Genomic DNA, 24593 nt, shown 5'->3' with positions numbered 1-24593 from the left:
GACAGCTGCAGCTGAGCCAGGTCTTTTACATGAGTCCTGGGGACCCGAACTTTGGTCTCCACGCTTGTGTATCCGGCTACCTCCCTAGTCTCCAGGTCTCCTTATTTGGCCACCCCCTTTCTCCTATCCTGGTCACAAAGGAACACCCAATACTCTCTCAAAAACTGGCTCTGTTCTAAGAATTCAACCACTTCAAGTTGCTTTCCTTCTTTGAGGCTTGTTCTATGAAAGCAGAGGTCAGTTTCTAAAAATACAAGTGTACTCTTTCACTGTAATTCCTAAGTTTTCACTATATTCTGAAGAAACCAAGTCCTAAAAGCACTTGGGAAACAAGTTACCAGAAGGGGCCAACCCTATCCAATGTAAAATCACTAGCAGACCACATTAACGGCATAGTGAAAGCGCAGTGTCCATTGGACACAGGCTATGCCCCTCCCACGTTTCCCTTTCTGATATTTGTGTGTTCATTTTCCTCCCCTCTCTCCTTCTGCCTGTGTGTTCTGGGGATGGTGGTAGCAGCTTTCTGTTTTCCACTCACACCACCACTACACACATATACACAAATCACCTTTAGGGACCTGTTTTAAGCCCGTCCTTAGCATATCTTCTGGGTAAATGGGCAACGGGAATACCTGTTTCATGGAAAGTTGGAAGAGACATTTGACAATTTCTCTCACATATTCAGTAATCAAGTCATTTGCTGGAAATTATTTATGTTGCTTTGGACAATAAAATCTGAGTATCAGCGTGGAAAGAAAGAAATCAAGAATAATTTACTTATGGGCAGTAATCCTTTAGATACTTTACATAGGCCTATTTGGGAAGGGATGCTGGAAAATTTCCCAAGAGATGGGTAGGTAGGTGACAAAGAGGAGAGTACAGTTTCTAAGTCTGCAGTATAGCATGTCTGTGAAGGAGACGGATGGGCCACACAGACCTGTCATTTGGGTCTTTTTTATGAAGGTGAGATAAAGGCCAAAGAAGAATCCATACGTTGTTCAATACTTTCATTTAAAAGGCTCAGAGATAGTTGAAAGAGAATTGTCCAGATCTCAGAATAACCTGTCAAAACCACATGATATACAAGTGCTAACATCTTGTCTTGAAAATTTGCTTTGTGAATGGAGCTAAAAATACGTAGATGCATCTTTTCACAAATACGTTGTTGACTTTGAATATTGCTTGAGATTTTTTAATTCTTTGCTCTGGTTTGAATGTGTCCAGAAGCTTCTGTGTTTAAAAAAAAAAAAAAATTGGTCCCAGCACAATGTTGAGAGGTGGTGCAGACTTCTCTGCCCTCACAAGTGGCTTCGTTATATTACTGCAGGGGGAAAGGATCCTCCTAAGGGAAGAGTTCAGCACCCATTCCCTTCTGATGCCCGCGTTCTGTGGCTTTTCCACCTTCTACCGTGAGTTGACACAGCAGGAAAATCCTTATCTTGTAAGGGCCTATGGACTGTGGATTTCTCTGTCTTTAGATCCCTAAGGAGAAGAGAAATCTCTTTGCTTTATCAGTTACCTAGCCTCAGGTACTGTGTTACAGTAGGTAAAACAGACCGAGGAAGATACTGCAAGTGTTAAATGAGCCACAATGTAAAGAAACTAAGTACTGAATAATTAATTAGCTGTGTTGAGCCTTCCGGCTCCTTGCAGATATCCACACATTGTTAGCGTACACTGGGGAAGACAGAGGTGATTGATTTAGGGGTCTGAAATGAGACGTGTGGTCCATGAATCCTGTATTATTTTGACTTTTTCGCTTGCATTCACTAGCAAGACAACCTCTTTCTCTCCCATAACACAAGCGATATGGGTACCAACTAAACCACTGTACTTCCTGGATTAAAACTGTTGGTCATTGACCCAGTCAGTCATTAGTCATCCTGTGAGATTGTTTTCCTTTCACTGTGACCAGCCTGGCAAGATATTCCCAGGGGTGCAGTAGTGGCACTCTTATTTTTATGGTAACCAGTGGCTTTCTAGTTGGACTTAAGGCCAGCTCAGCTCCCAGAGGAGGTAACTCATGTCCTGCACTATGAACCTAATCCACCCATTATGACCGGAAAAGCACAGACTCTACTTTGTATCAATGTAATTTCTAACTTCATTTAAACACTTACACCTTATACCCATAAATAGTTGTAGCTCTCACCCCTCATCAAGGAAGCTTTTTTTTTTTTTTTTTTTTGTGACAGATGGAGACTATCACAGAGACCCGCGACTTGTCCAAATGCAGAGAAGAAGTGAGCCTGAGACCCCAGCTCCAGCTGATACACTTACAACGTAAAGCCTACACCCCAGGTTCAGGGCAAAGCCACAGAAACGGGTAGGAAGATTGTAAGTGACTGATGACCTAGACACCTGCTGGGAGATAGTGGCCTCTGGACATGACGTGGACGTTGTACCCATGACACCTTAGCAAGACAGTTGCCTAAAAAAGACCTGCATAACTACAACAGCAGTCGATAGGCCGATACAGATGAGAGAAATTTCACAAGCCCGCGCCCCGCCCCCCCGCCAGTTGAAGAGCAACAGGCAATCTGTGGGTACCAAATGAGGGAGAATCAGTTGTCTCCAGAGATGAGGAACTCCCTGATAGGTTGTCCAATCCCAAGCGGCCAGCCCTAAAGTCACACACATAGCAGCATCACTAAATCTAAATGGTATCAGCAGGACCTTGTGTGTGTGTGTGTGTGTGTGTGTGTGTGTGTGTGTGTGTGTGTGTGAAGAGGCGATCATGAATTTGAGAGGGAGTAAGAGAATATGGGAAAGTTTTGAAGAGGAGAGAGAGCCATGGGAATGGTGTAAATACATTTTGCGTGTAAGAAATGCACTAAAAAGAAACAAATTACAAATATATTTGGTGGGGGAGGAAGCCCCCCCTCAACAGAGGTCAAGGGAGGGGAATAGGGTGGAAGAGGGAGGGAAGGAGGGAGGGTGGCAACGGGAAGACACAAGTAAGGAGAGAACAAGCGGGATGTAATATGAATAAATTATAATAAATGAAGGGAAATATATTATAGAAAGTCTCTGTGTGCACTCAAGCTGAAATGAGGAATAAATTGAAAGAAAAAAAAAAAGACTCAGCAGGAAAGCTGAGTTTACTTACAAAGGGAAAACAGCAGGAGATGGATAGAAATTGGAAAAAAAAATTTTTGGAACATTTTACAATTTACAGAAATGTTGAAATTATGATTTGAAGTTGAGATCAGTGTAACAGGCCAAGAGTTATGAAACAGAAGTTTAGTTTAACGAGCGGCGGATGGTGCAGCCTGTCCCTCTTGGAACCTAGGAGAGGGCTGGGGGCAACTGCATTGCTGTACGATGCTTGCTGTTCTGTTCTCCTATCTAAATAGACGTGAAGGCTCCTCTTTAAAAGGAGCATGCTCTTTCCCATTCTTTGCATCCATGACTGGACCACAGTCCGCTCTGCAGTTGCCAAAGCGTGCGGCTGTTTCGTCAACTTGTTATTAGAGCAGTCTAGGAAACACAGCCGCGGTCTGGGAGGAAGCTGCAGAATGGGCTCCTCTCTCACACAACTGTTATTTACTGACACCCACCAAGCTGAAGCTTAGGCTCAGGACTCTCCGCCCCTCTTGTGTCTTTGGAAAGCAGTGTACAGGAAGGATTCCCAAACTGCAGATGACTTCCTCGGCTGCCAAACAGCTGTGCTGCTCGGCTCCCATGACCACTATTTTGTTTTAGTCTACCCTTGCCTGCCAGCTGAAGAGGGAGTCAGATCAAATGGCAGGTCACTGTGTTCAGCTTCCACCACTTTCATTCCACGGGTTGCACAGTTACTGCTAGACAGCAACACATGTGGCCTCACGCATACGGGGCCTCAGGGAGAGGAGGGATGTTTGTCACTCATTAGAAATACATAAGAGAATATGAGGAGGTATCTTACCAGGTCACTATATCTGATTGCCCTTCTGAAACACAATCCCACACAGCAATAAAGAAAATACTCCCTGTTGTCAAAAGAAAAAAACTGACACTGACCCTGCCCCCTCTCTCCCTCCCTCTTTCTCTCTCCCTCCCTCCTTCTCTCTCTCTTTCTCCCTGCCTGTGTCTCTCTCTCTCCCTCTCTTCCTCCCTTTTTCTCTCTCCCCCTCCTTCTCTCTCCCCCTCCTTCCCTGTCTCTGTCTCCCTCCCTCCTCCTCCCTCCCTCTGTCTTTCTTTCTCCCCCCTCTCTCCCTCCCCTCTTTCTCTCTCTCTCTCTCCTTCCCTCTCTCTGTCTCTGTCTCTCTCCATCCCTCCCCCTCCCTCCCTCCCTCTGTCTTTCTCCCCCTCTCTCTCCCTCTCTCCCTCCCTCCTTCTCTCTCCCTCCCTCCCTCCCTCTGTCTTTCTCTCCCCCTCTCTCCCTCTCTCCCTCCCCTCTTTCTCTCTCCCTCCCTCCTTCTCTCTCTCCCTCTCTCCCTCCTTCCCTCTCTCTGTCTCTGTCTCCCTCCCTCCCTCCATCCCTCCCTCCCCCTCCCTCCTTCCCTCTCTCTTTCTTTCTCCCTCCCTCCCTCCCTCCTTCTCTCTCTGTCTCCCCCTCCATGTCTGTGCATATGTACTCCCCAGATTCAATATGCTTCAGTTTGCCTATATCTGAAAAAGAAGAAACCCATGGAAGAGACTTTGTCTCTCAATGCCGGGCTTTCTATATGTTAAAATGTTGTGACAGAAAGCACATGTGAATGGATGTGTCAGGATGCCTCCTGTCTTTTCTGCTGCAGGGATTCTGGCCCTGCCTTGCACACTCCCTTGCACCAGCCTTCATTAACAGGTTTCATACGCATCACGGAAAGCCAGAGGCTGGGCCAGAGGAAGAATCTAGTATTTTTAAAGTGCACAGTCCTGGAACTGATCAAAGACTGATGTGCAAACGCATGGTGAGTCAGAAGATAAACTTTCATCCACAACAAATAAATTCGAGCAATCCACCAGAAGATAAGTATTATAAATCATTTGCCTCAGGGAAGAGAAAGTAGGGGAGACACAAATATTTTAAATATCTACCCTTAAGCATTCACAGAAAAATACAATTAACACAGGGCAACTCTGTGTGTGTGTGTGTGTGTATGTGCACGTGTGTACACTTATGCATAGGTGTGAGTGCATGTGGATGTGTATTTAGAGGCCAGAGGTTCATGCCCCACGTCTTCCTCAATTTTTCACCCCCTGATTTTTTCAAACAGGATCTCACTGAACCTACAGCTCACTGACTCAGCTAGGCTGGCCGGACAGCTAGTTCCCAGGATCCCCAGTCTCTGCTTCTTCAGCGCTGTGATCACAGGTGCCTCCTACAGTGCCTGCCTTTGCTACGTGGGTGTTTGGGATTCAAACTCGGGTCCTTATGCTTGCACAGCCATCATGTTACTAACTGAGCCACAATCCTAGACACTCAGTAACTTCTTTATATAGTTTACTAAGTTCTGGGGACACACATGCATGTACATACACATGCATGCATACACATGCACACACACATACATGCACACATATGTCCACACACATGTGTGCAATTACACACACACATTTTTCTGAGACTCACGGGTAGGAAGGCACTAAGGCCATGTACTGATTAACCCTAAAAAGATAAGTGTCAGTTTGATGAAGACTGCATTCATTCTCTTTACATCCCTCCTTGGACTGGCTGGCTTTGTGTGTCAACTTGACACACTAGAGTCATCAGAGAGGAAGGAGCATCCGTTGAGAAAGTGCCTCCACAAGATCCAGCTGTAAGCCACTTTCTTAATTAGTCATCAGTGGGGGAAGGGCCTGGCTCATGGTGGGTGGTAGCATCTCTGAGCTGGTGGTCCTGGGTTCCATAAGAAGGCAGGCTGAGCAAGTCATGGGAAGCAAGCCAGTAAGCAGCAACCTTCCATGGCCTCTGCATCAGCTCCTGCCTCTGGGTTCCTGTCCTGCTTGAGTTTCTGTCCTGACTGTCTCTGATCTGGAAGTGTAAGCTGAACAAACCCTTTCTTCCCCAACTTTCTTTTTGGTCATGGTGTTTCATTGCTGCAATAGAAACCCCAACTAAGACACTCCTTTAAGAATTAAACTTTGCTTTAAAGCAATAAACTTAATGTACCATATATTTCTAGACAATAGAACCTTTTCTCTTGCCACTCAAAGCTGTTCAAAGCTGTCATCTGCAATGAAGTTTCCCCAGCAGCACTGGACTCCTGAGAGTGAGCCTGCAGGAAGACTCCTCTTGGTGGTGGGGAGATGGTTCAGAGGGTAAAGTTCTTGTTGGACCATCAAGAGGACCAGAGTTCAGGTGCCGCCTGTCTGGAACTCAAGCCTAGCCTCAGAAGGTGGAGACAAAGGAGTCGCTGGGCAAATGGACTGGGGACACGAGCCACATTGATGAGCTTGAGCTCTGTGAGGCACTGCTCAGAAGACAAGGTGGGAAAACCATTGGAACAGAATGCCTGACATCAACCTAGGGCCTATAGACATACCTGCACACAGGCATGTACAGAGGCCGTGCACACACACACACACACACACACACACACACACACACATTCAAATAAAAGAAGAGGAGGAGAGGAGGAAGGAGACCTTTCTTGACATGCTACCCTCACAGTGGGATGGGGGGGGGGGAAGTCTCCTAGTGTGTTTCCTTGGCTGTTTTAAGGGACCCTAGACTCCTCCTTTGCTTGGTGACTTCAGTTTGTGTTGTGACCCCCAACCTTCATTTGGGCGTTTATGTTCAACAGATCTTTCTTATAGGCACTAATCAATGGAAAAATTTCAAGCCCGTTGGGAATCATAAGCTGACATTTTCCTACACTGCTTACTATTGTAAATTACATTTCAGCAGTTAAAAAAAACACAAAAAACAACTAAAGCAAAATTTTACAATAGAAGAAAACTTTTTGGTTACTTAATAGTGCAAAAGGTCATATGAGTGGCAGGCGCCTGTGACATGCCAGACAAGAGTCATTCCCCTCCAAAGGAAAGGATTCTATTCAACTCTGAGGCATCGTGGTTAAACTCCTTTATATTTCTTTATATTTTAAGAAAAGCCCCAATTCACATGCTCATGTGAACTGCCCAGTTACAAAATATTTAAACTACCCTGCATCTTCCTGCTATCCCAAACCCTCTAGCTGTGGCCATTTCCAGCTTCCGGCAGCTCATTTTACACCCTGAGGTATTTGCTCAGAGGTTTCTTTTCATAGCGTCTCTATTCCTTGGCTTCTCAGGTGAAAAAAAAAAATTCCAATAGACACAGCCACCTAGTAAGGTTGTGGTTAGAAATGACATTTGTGAGGCTGGGAGTGGGGATGGCTCAGTCCACTAGTATGTGCCGCGGAACATGAGGACCGGGCATCAGACCTTCAGCATACACGCGGGAGCCAAGCTTGGTGTTGGCCACCTGCAATCCCAGGGCTAAGGCTATGGGCAGAGGTGCGGGTGCCCTGAGCTCTCTGGCCAGCCAGTCCAGCTTAGTGAGTGAGTGTCATAGAGAGATACACACACACAAAGGAACACACATACATGTATGTAATTGAATAAATGAAAAGAAATGTTCTACTTACTATTTATCAAACATGGTGAGTGCTCCAAAACAGTACTAGTCCCCAAAAATGTAAACACTTGTCACATGGCTTTTTAAAAAATATTGGAGTTTCTGAGCTGCTTAGCACACTTTCCTGGTACACAGTGGACACTGATAAGTCATCTGAGGGGCGTGAAGATGAAAACAGGTGCCCATCCATGTAAGCTTTCCCTCACTCTAGCAAAATATTGAGATATTAGACTTACAGAAGGCTAATTTTAGTGCACAGAGCAAAATTCAACATGCAAAGTCTAACACTGCTGCCCTGTCAATAGATGCCACTGGGGAATCAATGCGAGTAGGTACGCCGAAATTCAGACAAGTTCAAATAAATCTGGTCAGAGTTAATAATGAACCTAGGATCCCTCAAACAAGGGAATGGCTTGACATGGTGGATTATATGACAGGGCATGTGAGGCCACCCAAAGTGGCTTCTCTGGAGAACCACAGAAAGTATGAATACATTGGTGGGGACAACGGTACAGAATTACTCATTGAATCGAGGGAGTGAAGCCTGCATGCCAAGTTCCCTGGCTGAAGCGAACCTATGGGAAGGGTTCAAGGACGAGAGAAAATTGGCACTGGGTCTTGATGGCAAGAACAGATGAGGCAGCAGTGAAAAGGCAAACCAGGGGAGCAATCTCATCCCGCACTCTCTGCCAGAGTTGCCCTTTTCAAAGCTCAAACTACTGAACCAACCAAGGGCAATACATGCAGTAAACATCGAACCCCTACTCAGATCTAGCCAATGGACAGGGCATTCTCCACAGTTGAGTGGAGAGCGGGGACTGACTCTGACATGAACTCTGGTGCCCCCTATTTGACCACTTCCCCTTGGTGGGGAGGCCTGATGGCACTCAGAGAAAGGATAAGCAGGATACCAAGATGAGACTTGATAGCCTATGACCATATAGTGGGGGAGGAGGTCCCCCTCCATCACAGACATAGGGGAGGAGAATAGGGTGAAAGTGGGAGGGAGGGAGGAACAGGAGGATACAAGGGATGTGATAACAATTGAGATGTAATAGGAATAAATTAATTAAATAAAAAATTGGAAAAAAATGCCCTGTCTCACTGGGCATGGTGGTGCATGCCTTTGATCTCAGCACTCGGGAGGCAGAGGCAGGTAGATCCCTGTGAGTTCAAGGCCAGCCTGGTCTACAAAGCAAGTCTAGGACAGCCAAGGCTATATAGAGAAACCCTGTCTCAAATAATCAAAAACCAAACCAAACAAACAAAAAAATGTGGTCTCCCTCTCCAAGGGATGTGATGAGCCTTTCACACCACACTGAAAACCCTTTCACCAGGGAGGGAGAAAACCTGCCCTGTGAGGCACCCGAGACAGGCTATATTTGTTCCCACCTTTCTTTCCTCACTCTTTTTTTTTTTTTTTTAATTGCACATTTGCTGTGAAAACCCCAGGGTGACACTGAAGGGAAATACTTCACATGACTAAAACTACCTTGAATTCCCAAGGCCAGCACAGTTCCTTTTCCTCCTATGATTTTCTGTCTTTCCTGTGCCCATCCATCCGCAGAGCTGTCACGTTAAGATGACTGAGCACACGCGGTCCTGCTATCTGTTTTGTTTGCTTTGGCGTGGATCAGAATTTCCCCCCAGGTTTCTATCACCATTAACCTGCACATCTATAACAGTTTGTCAAGTTGCTGCCTCTTTATTTACGGACACATCAGTCATTTCTGTAGTGTCCATGTTTTCTCCATTACAGACAGTGCTTCTGTGAGCATGATTTTGCTCAAGACTTTTATTAGTATTTTAAGAGGGGTTGCACTAGTTTTCTCAGGACAGACTTGAAAGACTGACAAGACTGGGTTATCTCTTTGCCATCTATGAAGGGGAGCAGTACAAACATTACTTATATAAGGGACCCGGGGGTGGGGGGTGAGGGGACTTTGTGCAACCACAGACATGTGTCCCGGAGGATGATTTATACTAAGTCACACTTCAGTTCTAACGATAACCCAGGGCTTCAGAAAGGTTGATTTAAGCACACTGGCACCTGAGTCTTTAACAGAATGTCAAGACACATCTTTCTCCCTTAATTCCTCTTATGCAGCTAATGTGCCAATAAAAGAGACAGGAGCCGCCAGCCCTGCTCTGAGGCTACATAGCCTAGGAGGGAGGTGGTAGAGGGACTGAATACAGGCCTGGAAATCTAATCAACAAGAATTGTCTAGCATTGCGAAATGTGAGCAAGGCATAGCCCTGAGCCGTATTACACACTGACATAAATGGCAGAGGTGAGTGTACCCATCAAATCAAAGCCATATCTCATACGCTTTACCAAGAAATCGCTAAAGCAGAGGTAAAAATGAGGAACAGGGCTGGGCTTAAAAACAAAACAAAACACTGCAGCACGTTTTTAAAATGCCATTACTCAAATTATAAAGGGCTGGTGAGATGGCTGGTCGGGAACAGGCATTGTCGTCAAGCATGATGCCCCCGAGTTTGGTTCCCAGAACTCAAATGGTAGGAGAAAGCTGATTCCCAGGGGTTCTTGTCTGATCTCCATACGTACTGTGACAGGCCACCTTATCCATTACATAAAACATAAAGCCACTAGACACATATAAAAAGTAAACAACACTGTTACTAAAAAAGCACTATTAAGGAGCAAAGAGTACACATGGGGGCTGTGCTCAGCCTACAGTATAGACTGCATGAAAACTTAAAATAAAAAAAAAATTTTACAGAGAAACAGCTTTGGGTATAGTTTTTATTCAGAAATGGGCAGTAAAAAAAAAAAAGGTATTGGAAAGAGTATTTGTGTGTAAAGATAAGACAAACACTCCCAAGGATAATTACAAAGCTTTGCTTCGTGTAGGCGAACACACAAAGAATGCTTAGTGTTTTAGTTCAGCTCACTGGGACTACAGATTTTATTCTGAGAGAGTCACGATTTTACGTAGCCATATGGGGCACTGCAACAGTAATTTATCACCAGGCTCCCATAGACCCTGGTTTGGGCATTCTGAGCTGTCTCTAGAATAGAGATGAACCTCTGCAGAGTGAGAGCAAGGTGCTCTGTCCATGGCTATCCCTTCCACAGGCCTGGATGCTCGGCAGCTTTCACAGACACCCAGAGCTCTCCTCCGGTGCTGTGTGCCAATCACAGCCTCAGTCCGGCTTCTGGACGACACAGCCAGCCACAGCGCAGCTAGTCTAAGGGAGATTGTACCACAAACGTTCCGTCACCACATACAGTTCTAATTCCTGTGGGTGGTGATTTATGCTGTGATGGGGCTTCTGAGGTGGGGATCATCTAGAATTTAGAAGTTTAACGGCTTTCATGAACCCACCAGACACGAAAGTTTTCAGAGCCATGAGCGTGAAAGGTATTTATCTGGGAGCAATGCTGCGGTGGGAGACAGAGGCAGGGGCAGGACCAAAGTTGTCAGGCTCCAGCCTCAGATTTCTGGATTCAGCCTGAGATAACAAATGGACGGAATGGATCAGATCAGCGAGTCTCCCTGGCAAGCAAAGGGATAGCCTCAACAGAGAGCGGGCAAGGCGGCACAGGGTGTAAGTACAGCACACGTGTGCCCATGTTTATGGAGGTTAGAGTCCTGCCTTCTGAATGTTCCTCCGTCACTTTCCCTCCGTTTACTGAGGCAGGCTCACTCTCAAGTCAGAGATCAGTGGACTCAGCTGGTCTAGATAATCGCTCTATCCCAAGATGCCCTGTCTCTGCCTCCTGAGTACTGGATTACATGTCTGCCAGCAGATCCCTGCCTGCTCTGGGCTGGGACCTCAACTGTGGTCCTCACATTTATGTGGCAAGCACCTAGGCCATCTCCTCAGACCCCTTCTTTACAATTTTTATGGCAGCTACATCTGAAATACATTATGAGTGAGAGAGAACAGAAACAACAGGAACATATTTAGACAATAGGGGATTCATATATGAAATAAAACTATCCATGGAATGCTTAAAAAATGAAATGAAATAGGAAAAATAAGCAAGCAGCAAGAGACAATAAGAGGAAGGAATGGAAAAATGAGATCTTTAGAAAAACGTGACTACTGAGATGAAAAATTCAATAATTTAATTCAGAGACTACGAGGAAACACACCCAGCCAACCATCTGGACCCATCGTCACTTACATTTGAAAGTCATTTTATAAATGATCTGCAGAAAAATAGGGTGGCAAAAGGATTCAGTGTAAGCCTGAGGGATTTAACAGAAAACATATTTTGTTCTGTTGAAAATCGGCAAATCTTCTCTCAAGCTTTTGAGTGAATTCCCACAAAAGGTCAGAAAATGTCAATTATTAAAAGTGGTTAGAGCCAAACATTAAATAAAAAAAAATCAAAACTTAAATGCAAAAAAATATTGAGCACAACAAACAGGAAAGACCCCCAGACTTACCCAGAATGATGGGCTAGAAGAAACGGCTGAGGATGTAGCACAGTTTTAGAGACAGAAAATAAAAGTTTTATCTCACTCGGGGCTTTCTTTAGTGACCCTATTTCTTTGTTAACATCTATTTTTTTTTTTTTTTTTTTTTTTCATGAGCTGTTTTCATCGTTTCCTTGCACTGTTTATGTTTTCACAGACTTCACTAACGGGATTGTTCACGTCCTCTCTAAGGTTCCTGTGCACACTCACAATAGCTCCCGTGGTGTCTTTGCCCTGCGCTTCAGCTACGCTGTGTTTCTACTGCAGCAGGGTCCCTGGGTTCTGGTGGAGCGCGCCGCCCCGGCTGTTAGTGTTTCCAGTTCTGAGCATCCGGGCATCAGGGGTTGGGATGACTGGGGTGATTCTAGGTGTTGGTGTCTGGCCTTGCCTTGTTGGTGGATCCTTGGTCTCTGGATCTTAAGTAAGTGTGGACTGTGATTGCCTGGTAGGGATGCTTCTGCAGGTCAGAGAGGAGCAGAGGTGGGCTAGGAGAAAAGGCTGAGCTAAGGGCATCCTGTCCACACAGGGAGTCAGAGGTATAGTAGGAAGAAGGGATGCTGCGAATGCTTTTTATGCCCCTGCCGCTGCCTCTGATTTTTGTTTTTCTATTCTGGCTTGTAGGTTATTTTACCTGTTTGTTTTCTAAAAGGAGAGAGAGAGAGAGAGAGAGAGAGAGAGAGAGAGAGAGAGAGAGAGAGAGAGAGGAAGACGGCATGAAGTTGGATGGCTAGAGAGGTCAGGAGGACCTAGGGCAGTGGTCCTCAACCTTCCTTATCATCACTGACGCCCTAGGGCAGTGGTCCTCCACCTTCCTCATCATCACTGACGCCCTAGGGCAGTGGTCCTCCACCTTCCTCATCATCACTGATGCCCTAGGGCAGTGGTCCTCCACCTTCCTCATCATCACTGATGCCCTAGGGCAGTGGTCCTCAACCTTCCTCATCATCACTGACGCCCTAGGGCAGTGGTCCTCCACCTTCCTCATCATCACTGATGCCCTAGGGCAGTGGTCCTCCACCTTCCTCATCATCACTGATGCCCTAGGGCAGTGGTCCTCAACCTTCCTCATCATCACTGACGCCCTAGGGCAGTGGTCCTCAACTTCCTCATCATCACTGATGCCCTAGGGCAGTGGTCCTCCACCTTCCTCATCATCACTGATGCCCTAGGGCAGTGGTCCTCAACCTTCCTCATCATCACTGACGCCCTAGGGCAGTGGTCCTCCACCTTCCTCATCATCACTGACGCCCTAGGGCAGTGGTCCTCAACCTTCCTCATCACTGACTCCCAGTCAGAAAGTTATTCCATTGCTACTTCACAACTGTCATTTTGAGACCGTTATGAATTACAGTATAAATATCTGATATGCAGGGTAGCCGATATGCAACCCTATGTGGGTTGTGACCCAAATGTTGAAAACCACTGATCTAGAGGATTAGGGAGGCCAAATTATGATCAAATTATATTGTATGTTCTCAATTTAAAAGGGTAAACAGAGGAGAGAGAAAGAGAATGCCCAATAAATATAGAACGGGAATCTTAAAAAGAAAGATGAGGTAGAATGGAAAAGAGGCCATATTTGAATGACAAACATTTGACAGCTTTCCACCACTGATTTAAAGGGTCCAGGTGTGCGAGGAAACACGCTTCTGTTAAAAATAATTTGAGAATCTACACTGAAGAAAATGTTTTTATCCATATACCCAAGGCATCGATGTGCATTTTGAAAAGAATTACATTCCAGCAATTTGTAAACGCTACGACCTGGCTGATATCAAGAAGCTAGAACGGAGTCGGGCGTGGTGGCGCACGCCTTTAATCCCAGCACTCGGGAGGCAGAGGCAGGCGGATTGCTGTGAGTTCAAGGCCAGCCTGGTCTACAAAGTGAGTCCAGGACAGCCAAGGCTACACAGAGAAACCCTGTCTCGAAAAACAAAAACAAACAAACAAACAAACAAAACAACAACAAAAAAGAAGCTAGAATGGCCCATGAAGGAGATAAGCTCTTCACACCAGGGGCCTGACTCTTCATGAAGTACTTTTTAAAAGGTGTGTATGTGAGGGGGGGAAGGAGGGAGGGAGGGAGAGTAAGAGCATATAGGTGCTGAGGGAGGGCAAAGGAAGGCGTTGAGTCTCCACTAGCTGGAGATACGGGTGGCTGTGATCTAGGGATGGAACTTGGGTCCTCTGGAAGATCAGCTAGTGCTTGTAGCTGCTGAGCCCTCTCTCCAGCTCCCTGAATGAACTATTTTTGTAGAGTTACAGTTTAGAGCCCGAGTAGTACATTTCTATTTTTAAATTTTATATTAATAGCCCTTGCTAAAGGCCAAGAATGTTGGATACTTTTCGTGTGCTTCGTTTTCTGAAATCAAGATATAAACATATACCCATGGAAGAAGTTATTTGTTATCAACATCAGTTTGAAAATACCTAACACCTGCCCAAGACCCTTAAAACAAGCTATGTATCAGGACGGGGTGGGCTCCTGGCACTGAGGGCTGATCACCAGCACTAAGGAGCCTGCGGGATCCTCAAGGTCTCAAGGAGCCACACTTGTCAGCCATTCCTCCCCCTCCTCCCCTCCTCCCCCTCCTCCCCTGCTCCCCCTCCTCCCCTCCGCCCCCTCCTCTCCTCTTCCCCCTCCTCCCCTCCTTCTCCTCTTCCCCCTCCTCCCCCTCCTCTCCTCTTCCCCCTCCTCCCCTCCTCTCTTTCTCCTCTCTTCCACCTCCTCCCCTCCTCTCCTCCCCTCCTCCCCCTCCTCCCCTCCTCTCCTCCTCCCCTCCTCTCCTCCTCCCCCTCCTCCCCTCCTCTCCTCCTCCTGTCCTTCTCTCCTCCTCCTCCCCTCCTCTCCTCCTCCCCCTCCTCCCCTCTCTTCTCCCCCTCCTCCCCTCCTCTCCTCCTCCCCCTCCTCCCCTCCTCTCCTCCTCCCCCTCCTCTCCTTCTCCCCTCCTCCCCCTCTTCCCCTCCTTCTCCTCCTCCCCCTCCTCTCCTCTTCCCCCTCCTCCCCTCCTCTCCTCTTTCTCCTCCTCCCCCTCTTCCTCTCCTTCTCCTCTCCCCCCCTCCTCTCCTCTTCCCCCTCCTCCCCTCCTCTCCTCCTTCTCCCCTCCCTCCCCCTTCTCCTCCTCCTTTACTTCTCCTCCTCCCTCTCCTCCCCCACTTCTCCTCCTCCCCTCCTCCCCCTCCTTCTCTCCTTCTCCTCCTCCCCCTCCTCTCCTCTTCCCCCTCCTCCCCTCCTCTCCTCTTCTCCCTCCTCCCCACCTCTCCTCCTTCTCCTCCTCCCCCTCCTCCCCTCCTTCTTCTTCTTTCCTCTCCTTCCCTCCTCCCCTCCTTCTCCTCCTCCCCCTCCTCCCCTCCTCTCCTGCTCCCCTCCTCCCCTCCTCTCCTCCTCTCCTCTTCCCTGTCCTCCCCTTCCCCACCTGCTTGAGATCATCTAAGACATTTATAAATGTGCAACAGAAGGAAAATGATACAATCTTTGAATCTTTTTTTTCACCTATACAGAGTTTTTGATTCTCTAAGAAAAAGAAAAACAAAAGCAAAGAAGCAAAGCCCCACCTTGTTCGGACTCCCCTCCCCTCCCAGCTTCCTGGCTTCCCGAAGGTGTTGGGGACCACTGCCTGTCAGGGTCTCCCAGCCTCTCTTCCTCCTCCTGCATCCTTTTGTTTGCTTGCTTTTGTATTGGCAGTCGCAGTAGATGTGGTGTAGATTTTAAAGATAGAAAGTCCAGCCATATAAATTGTGTACTTAAAAGTATACTTAGAATTTTATACTGTAACAATATCTATGATTCATAATGTTGTAACTCCATAAAAATGAAGACTTGAGGCATATTGGGACTCTTCAAATATCAGAAGTGTGCTCTTCAAAGTTATCGAACGGTTTCATGTTTCAGCTTTCTCTTCTGTGCAACGGTGAAAGATACAGCTCCGGTCTCACAGTGCTTTTGTGAAATGTAAATTATGTCCCATTGTATCCAAGTTTAGTTTTGTGGACTCATTTTGGGATGACTGACACTTAGAACAAAGCCTGGTAATGGCAGGCATTCCACAAACATTCACTGTTATTTTCAAAAATATACTTATTTAACTTTAAATTATACACAGATTATATTCACACGATTGAGATTATGTGTGCAGTTATGCATACTATACTCTTTTTTAAAAAAAAATTAGATAGGTAAGAGACTATCACTGAAAAGCTTCATGGTGGTTAATTGTAGATATTGAAGCTGATACTAATTTCTCCCTCATGGCAATGTCAATTGAATCTATTTGATTTGTATGCAGTTAGATATGTACCAGTAGTATACTTACCCAGAGAAAATGTCACTAAAAGCCACAGTGGTTGCAATAACCGTTATTTAAGTTTGACTTCAACAAATACAAGGTGTTGAAAACATATTACATTTCCATATGTGACTTTTTTTTTTTTTTTTAGCTTTTATAAACATGTCCTGTTGTCTCAAATGGTCATTAAAAACTTACTATTTGGAAAATATCACTCTTACAAAAAGATAACATCTTTTCTTAGGCCAATATGGTTTTGATGATACCAAAGCATTGTTTTCCCAAGTCCTTTCTGACTTTATTAACAATGTACACTATGGTACAGCTGCAGCTATGCTCAGAACCTTACAAACAATAAAAAAGGTTCTGTTTGCCAATGTGAATCTTTTGGATCTTTTTTGGTGACAGTGCTGGAGATCAAACCCCAGCGCCTTCTTTCACATAGGGGTCTAACCCTGAGCCATGTCCCCAGCCCCATAGTTTAGTTCTATACCTGAAAAACCAATATATCAAACCCCAATGTTGATGCCAAGAGTAAGAAGGAGGGAGTGAAGGGAACACCTTGCCCAGTTGGATGCTCTGACATTCAGCTAGGCAAATCTGAGTTTTAAATAATACAGTACTGGCTGTGCCAAGGGCATTGCACAGGTGGGCGTCACCAGCCACTCAGACAGCACTCAGATGGAAGGGTAGAGTGGGACCGATGATAAGTAAAGGGTCACTGAATTACCTCATCTGGCTCTAGAATGCCACTGTGATCCACTTTCAGACTTACTGTTATAATTCAGGAAGGTAAATAGTCCAGCAATGTGCTGAGAAATCCAGAAACATTGCTCGGTATTTAACTTGTGTTTTGAAGGGCTCTAAGGCAAATCATTCTCCTAAAGGTAAATTAAGAGCATTGGTTTTTTTTTTTTTTATCCAATGAAGAGCTGTAATATTAGAAAGGAGCCTGGAAGAACAGTCCACTTGACTGACTGTAAAGAGCTCAGTGCCAGCCTACACACCCCACAGGAGAGCATTGGTTATTGCATGGCCCTCCACCCTCACATCTCAGAAGGACCCTTTCCTGTGGACTCGCTCCACCACTCCCAGGTGCACTCTACTGCATCCTGACAACTCCTCATATCTCTCACATCCACAGGCTGTTCCTCTGGATCATGGTCCTGATTCTGGCTTCCACCTTCCTAGGCTTCACATACAACAGTCCTGGGCAAGACATCAACAGTCACTGATACCAGGCCTTGATAAGAGGATTTAGACCCCACATCACAGGACACCACAGCGAAGTAGTCTTCTTATGGTTGATAGCAGTAGGTAGAAAGGCTAATCTGTAAGGACATGATACCTCAAAGCTATTTTCTCCTTAATACCTTAATAAAATTGGAATAAGCTAGGTGTGGTGACACATGTCTGCAATCCCAGCACTCAGGGAGGCAGAGGCAGGCGGATCGCTGTGAGTTCGAGGCCAGCCTGGTCTACAAAGTGAGTCCAGGACAGCCAAGGCTACACAGAGAAACCCTATCTTGAAAAAGAAAGAAAGAAAGAAAGGAAAGAAAAGAAAAAGAAAAAAGAAAGAAAGAAAAATTTGAAATAACTAGTTTCTCAGTTGAGGGTACTGCCATCCTAGTGTCTGCAAGGCAAACCCTTCGTCGGTGGCGATATCTGGCCTGCCTCATGCACGCTGTTTTTAGCTGGGAGAATGCAATGAAGGGTGTGGGTCTGAAGCCAGACTGTTACCGTCTCGATCTAGCCATGATGGCAATTAAACAGTCCCATGACTTGGTTTCCGTGTCTTAAAGAAACAGTGATGACCACTTCCTGAGGTGGCTGTGAGGATCTGGAAGACGTTGTCAATGAAAGCTTTGACACAGTGTCAACTACACAAGACCTACTTAGTATATGTTATTGTTAAGTTTCTCATCCATTGTAGTCTCCCTGTCACCACACCGTTAAACGGTGTCTTCATACCATTTGTCCTTGTGGGATCTGAGTTTCTAGTGCCTGTCAGAGTCCAAGCATAATGGACTGAGCAGGTAGCTGGCTGCATGACCAGATTAACCCCTTCCTGCCTGCCAGGAACTAGAAGTTTTTGAAAACAGGGATGCATACAATATCTGCAGAGGGCTGACTGTGGGCTGACTGTTAGCTTCTCTGTAGTGTTTTCAGAGCAACAGGAAACAGCATCTTGCCCTCCCCTGTGTCCTTTTGTTTGTTCGTTTCCATTGTTCAGTTTAAATCTATCAACTTTCTCCAAAATATGTTTCAAAGAATGTTCCGCAGACCCTGTTCTTTCCCTGCAGTCCCTGCCTCACCACGATTTTCTTGGTCATCAACTATCCAACTGTGAAGTCACTCATTCCTTCATCGCCTGCCTCTACGTCCATCTGCCACTCATCTATTTTAGACACACATTTCAGTGGTTTGGGCTTCGGCATCCTTTCCACAAAGTCTAAATATGTTATGGCCCAAGAAACTGTTGACTGACTGTACTGAGTCATCAAATTGTTTGTTTGTCTTATCGTTTGGTTTTCTTTTTACCCACAAAGACACACACACACACACACACACACACACACACACACACACACACACACACACCATACTCCCCACACATTTCTTTTCTAACAGACTGTATGTTTTTATTTAGAAGTTTCCTGGCTTTACCAGGACCAGATGCACCCATATCTTTATATAATTCTTCCTATTGGCAATTATCTACTATTTTTTTTTGCAGTAACTTAAAGCTTAAAAGTTCCTGTTTTTGGTGGCCAGAGAGATGGCTCAATGGCTAAGAGAAATTGCTTCTCTTGCAGGGGACCAACGCCCATACAGATCAAGGAGATCATATTCCATAGTTAAAAATAAAACTACATCTCTAAGAAAAATTCTACTTACTATCAACTGCTCATGAAGAACCCTGCTTAAAACGCGCGCTTTATCTGTAAGGCAGCCTACTTACGCAGTGTAAGCAGAAACAACTGAAGCACTCAGAGTGATATTTGTTATTTAAGTCCAATGTGACCCAAAATAAACAAGATGTACTGAACCTTCAAAAGACAGGGGAAGTGGATACAAGATACAAATGTGAAAAAGCCCATCAAAGTTGTAAAAAGAAAAAAGAAAAAATAATAAGAGGAGAAAGAAGAAAAGGAAGAGGAGGAAGAGGAGGAAATCTGACTCATGTTAGAGAAAATTATCAAAGAAAAAATGTTGACTACTTTTTACATTGTGTCAAAGGAAGCCTGGGCAATCTGGGTACACTATACCTAGAGGCCAGTAACAATTACTTATGGAATTATCTAAGAAATAATACTCTCATAGACCCAAATGTTTAAAATATTTTATCATACTTTAAGTGAGCCATTAGCAAAGTGACAAGTTGGAACACACTTTATTACATTCAAAAATGTCTGAACTAAACAAGCTCAACCTCAGAGGGTACATAGACGCCAAACTTCAAAACTAGAGGGATTGGCTTCTGACGTCCATATGGATTTTGAAATTTGTTAAAATGCTTAGAGAAAGGGAAGAAATCTGAAGACCTGTGAAAGGTAGAATACAGTTTCCCACCAAACAGCCTGTAGCCCAGTGAATGTTTAAATTCTCAAAGTGGAACAAATCCTTTTAAAATGCAAAAAAAGTTACTGTAGAGGTGACTCAGCACATAAAGTGCCACCATGTGTGTTTGAGGACGTGAGTTTAAACACCTAGAACTTTGGAAAACTGTACCCACAAGCACGTTGGCAATCCCAATGAGCCTATGGAAACATGGGACGCAGAGACAGGAGAATCCCAGAAGTCCATGGGCCAACTAGCCTTGTGTGTGCAGTGGTGAACAGTATGAATCTTCTAAAAACAAGGTACAGCTTAAGGATCGACACAAGGATGTCCTCTGACCCCTACGTTCATTCTCTTGTAAGCGAATGCCTACAGTTGCACGCATGCACTGAAAACAAGAAAATTTTATCTGTTATGTCCAAGGTGTTAGGAGATAAGAAAGCAAAGTTTCAAAGCTTTATTTAAGTATATTTTTGAAATACATGAAATAACGAGTTCTCAAATCTGTATTAAAAAGTATGTTTTCCTGTGAACGTGTAAAGCACTATGGTCATAAGCAGCCTGGGGAAGGCAGGGTTTGTTCCCACAGTCCAGGGAAGCCAGAGCTCAAGGCAGGCATGTGGAGGCGGGGAATCAAGTAGAGACCTTGGAGGAACCCACCTTAGTGGCTTGGCCCCCAGGCTGCCCTTCTCATTCAACCCAGGACCACTTTCCCAGGGACAGCACTGTCCGTAGTGAGTCCTCTCCAGCCAGTTAGCAATCAGGAAGATGCCCTCCGGCCACGCTGCTGGAGACAATTCCTCCACAGGGACTCCTCTTCCCTGGGTGTCTTTAGTTTGTGTCTCCTTGACAAAAACTAACACAAGTTCCTTTGTAATATAGGAGATAATACGTATACATATATATTAGTGCAAATATATATGTGCATCACAGTAAAATCTGTACAAAGTAGTTGCACGGACATAACATTCATGCTTACTGTTGTTGATGGCAGAACCTTTGAACAGCTCAACACCCACATGGCTGAGGTTGTTTTCGTGGCCTGTTTACATAGCATAGGCAGCATAGGTCACACTTGACCTTCGCCAACAGACAGAGACGTGATGGCTTTACACAGTAGAGAGATTTTGATTTGTCCAGATAACTTTTTCTAATGAAATATGCTGTTGAGGGTTGTGTTTTAGAAAAATTTAATGACTCAAATACTCACAAGCTTACATAAGTAAATATTTTATTAGGTGAGTCATTAGGCAATTAATTTATTTATAGCGTATTCTATCTACTTAAAAGCAATTTTAATTGAACAGATGCCCTCTATGTTCATTAGTATGAATAAACTAAATTTCAGAATTGAAAGAATTCCTTTAGAGAGAATAGGTATTTCAAATTCTACTGAGTCATCCATGTTTGATTCACCTATCTCCTTATTCTATCTAGATCTGTGAAAGTTTGACTTTTAATGAACTTAGACATAAAACATAATTGTGCTAAAATTATTATTTCACTATGCATAACTCTTAAAAGCCACAAGAAGAACATCATGACAGGTGGATCTGGACTCAGGGGAGTTTGCTCAATCTACTGCGCCAACCAAGGACAATACGTGCAGTAATCATTAAACCCATATTTAGATCTAGCCAATGGACAGGACATTCTCCACAGCTGTATGGAGAGTGGGGACTGACTCTGACCTGAACTCTGGTGCTCCATATTTGACCACTTCCCCTTGGTGGGGAGGCCTGGTGGCACTCAGAGGAAGGGGAAGCAGGCTACCAGGATGAGACCTGATAGGCTGTGACCATATCATGGGGGAGGAGATTCCCCTTTTGTCACAGACCTAGGGGAGGGGAATAGGGTGAAAGAGGAAGAGAGGAACGAGAGGATACAAGTGAGGGGACAACAATTGAGATGTAATCTAAATAAATTAATAAAAAAGAAGTTAACTTTGTAAGAAAATTGTATAGGTCCTTCCCAAGGGTATTTTCTTTAAGGGCTTGTTTGTGTTTTTAAATTTCTGAGACTAGGGTCTCACTAAGTGCCAAGTAAGTGCCCCAGTTGTTTATAATTCACTGAAACTCAGTCAGGTATTAAATGCACCCCATTCCTGCATTGGACCCCCACGCTGCTGGGGTACACCCCCATTCCGTCCTGTTCAGTTTTTTCAAGGTTCTTGATAAATATAAGCCAATTGCACCTGTGAAGACAACGTAACTTTAGGAACAGGAAAACACGCTGGCATGGAACAGATATTATTTAATTTTAGCCCCTCAAGGGGGGAGGGGCAAAATGGGGTTTCCTGATTAATAAACAAACTGAATTTTTAGAATTCATGTCTATATATTACTATGCTACACTCTGGACTCACAAAGTCCTGTGCAGGGATTTGTAGACTCAAGTTGTTTTGTGTGTTTGTGTGTTTGCTTTGACCCCATGTGTGCATATGTGTGGAAATCAGTGATGAGTGGGGACTTTGAATACAAAATCTAATGGCCAGTTGCCATGCCCTTTACCTAGGAGACATTTTTGGCTCTCTCCTTTGCAGATCGTTGAGCCTGCAGAACCCTTCACAATGACTCAGTGGGGGAAAGAGCTAAGTGCTGGGGCTGGCGGGTCATAATCAGGTTTAATCAAAGCTAAACACCAAAGCTCTGATTAGACCAAGATGAGTCAGCATTTCTTCTCATTCTCTTCTATTTTTAAAGTTCTAATTAATAAACACACATTAGGCATTGGCAGTGTATCGCTCTTGAGTCTAAGCATTTAGCTCACCAAACCCAAACTATTGCTATAACACTCGGAATTAGTGACTTTTCGTCATTGCTGTAACTAATCACCCAGTGTGATGGAGTGTGAGGGAGGAAGAGGTTATTCAGAATTACAGTGGGAGGGATCATTTCCTCACATGGAGGAAGCCATGGTTGCAGGAGTGGGAGTCTGGCTGGTGACGTTGCATCCACAGTCACCAAACAGAGAGTGAACAGGAAGTGGGAACAGGCTATAAAAGTGCTCCCATGTGACTCATGCTCTGTAGAGCCTCTCTACCCAACCCACACCATCAGCTGGGACAGTGCTCAGATGTGTGAGCCTGTGGGGACACTTCCATTCAAAGCACCGTGAGCTCGGGGAGTTACGTGGTAGTAATTCCAGTTTTCAATGGACAAATCCACAGCCACGTGGCCAGACAGTGGCAGAGGCGGAACTTATACATTTGTAGATTAAATTAAAAATGTGTACTGTTCTGCCTCCCATATGTGAAGAACTACGACGTCTTAGCCATTGCTGGCTGTGTATGTTTCCGCTTGACCTCCAGCCGTGAGCATTCTGATGGCAACGGTTATGGCTCGGAATGCCTTGTGCATGCATGGCATGGCTTATAATATCACACTCTCTAAAAGCTTAGTACCATGAAAATAAAAGACAGAAAACAAACCACTAACAGTAATGGTGGGTGGAAAGGAGGAGGGGGTTAACATCAGCAAGTGAGGAGTGGTGTCCCTCAGGCATTATTGGTATTGCTTTATATGCTGTTAGTTCCTTAGCTTGGCAAGTCTGAAGTTCTGTGTGTATCAGAAAGCTCAGCGTCAGCAGGCCTGCTTGGTTCTGTAGTATCGGCAGTGAGATCTTACATTCTCGATTAGCTGTCTAAAGAGAAGTCTTGGGATCCTATCAGGATGTGAGAGGTGGAGGCAGGGAAGGGAAGTGACACATGAAGAATGTCCCGAGGTTTCTAATAATCTGTGAGGTTTTTCTTTTATAGAAAAAAAAAAAAAAACTATCAGAAACTCTTAGGAACAAAGAAGTTTCCAGAATAAAATACAGGACAAAAAGTCCAGTTGTTTGTAATATAGTTTTAGCTTTCTAAATGAAAAGTCATAATTTAAAGGCGGTAAGATTTTATACATATAACTCTTCTCTCTCAGTGTGAGGCCAGTCATGTGGTCCATGGGTTTCCAATGAGAAGAGGGACCGTTTGCATCATAACTTCTCAAACCGTGGTTTAGAGCCTCCAGGGAGATCCTATAACTAAACACGGAGATCATAAATAATTTTGTAAAAGTTAAAAGTTTCTGAATGCAGTGAGCAAAAATTAATGAAAAACCAAATATTTAATGAATCTGAGGTGTTCCTGGTAGTGCTTGCTCCTGTTACATCACATGACTCCACTGCAACGTTGGTTCTGAACACACAGCATGTGCACTTTGCATTGCAAATGCCGCCAAAGACGTTGTGCCAAGGAATGAGGCCTGATACACCTTAGCTCAGAGATGAGGTCACTGTACATTGTGAATTGCAATGTTTTCACTGTGCATGCTGAGGTCTCTGCTCTTATGGATGTGTAGCAGTTTAATTACAGAAATCAGACTTAATATTTTTCTACCGTCATTCCTTAATCTGTATCAGCTTCATATATTTTGTACAATCTAAGTACTTAATTAATATGACCCGGTTTTCTTTTCAACAAATGATGAAATTACATGTGCACCAAACAGTTGCTTTGAAATAATTTTCTTTGAGATTTATTATCAGTAAAGATAGTCCTATCTTTATAGTTACATAGTCAGGTTGGATAGAATTTCTTGGAGAAAAAAATATGGGTTAAAAAATGTAATAGTTTAAATGAGGTATATATGTTCTAATCTTGTCTCTGTTTTGGTGTGTGTGTGTGTGTGTGTGTGTGTGTGTGTGTGTGTGTGTGTGTGCACCTGCATGTGTGCATGTAGAGGATGAAGGTTAATATCAGGCGCCTTTGAGTATCGCTCTCTCCCT

At 44.6% G+C, this 24593-nt stretch overlaps 1 protein-coding gene across 2 annotated transcripts in view; it reads right to left on the bottom strand.

Annotated features, from left to right (window-relative positions):
• Rnf150 (ring finger protein 150) overlaps positions 1 to 24593 on the bottom strand; it is a 281952-nt gene that overhangs the window by 202523 nt on the left and 54836 nt on the right. The window lies entirely within an intron of this gene.

This window comes from Acomys russatus, chromosome 26 (assembly GCF_903995435.1).
Source record: "Acomys russatus chromosome 26, mAcoRus1.1, whole genome shotgun sequence".
NCBI classification, from domain to species: Eukaryota; Metazoa; Chordata; class Mammalia; order Rodentia; family Muridae; genus Acomys; species Acomys russatus.
Note: the sequence above shows the minus strand (reverse complement) of the source record. Positions and strands in the feature narration are given on the sequence as shown.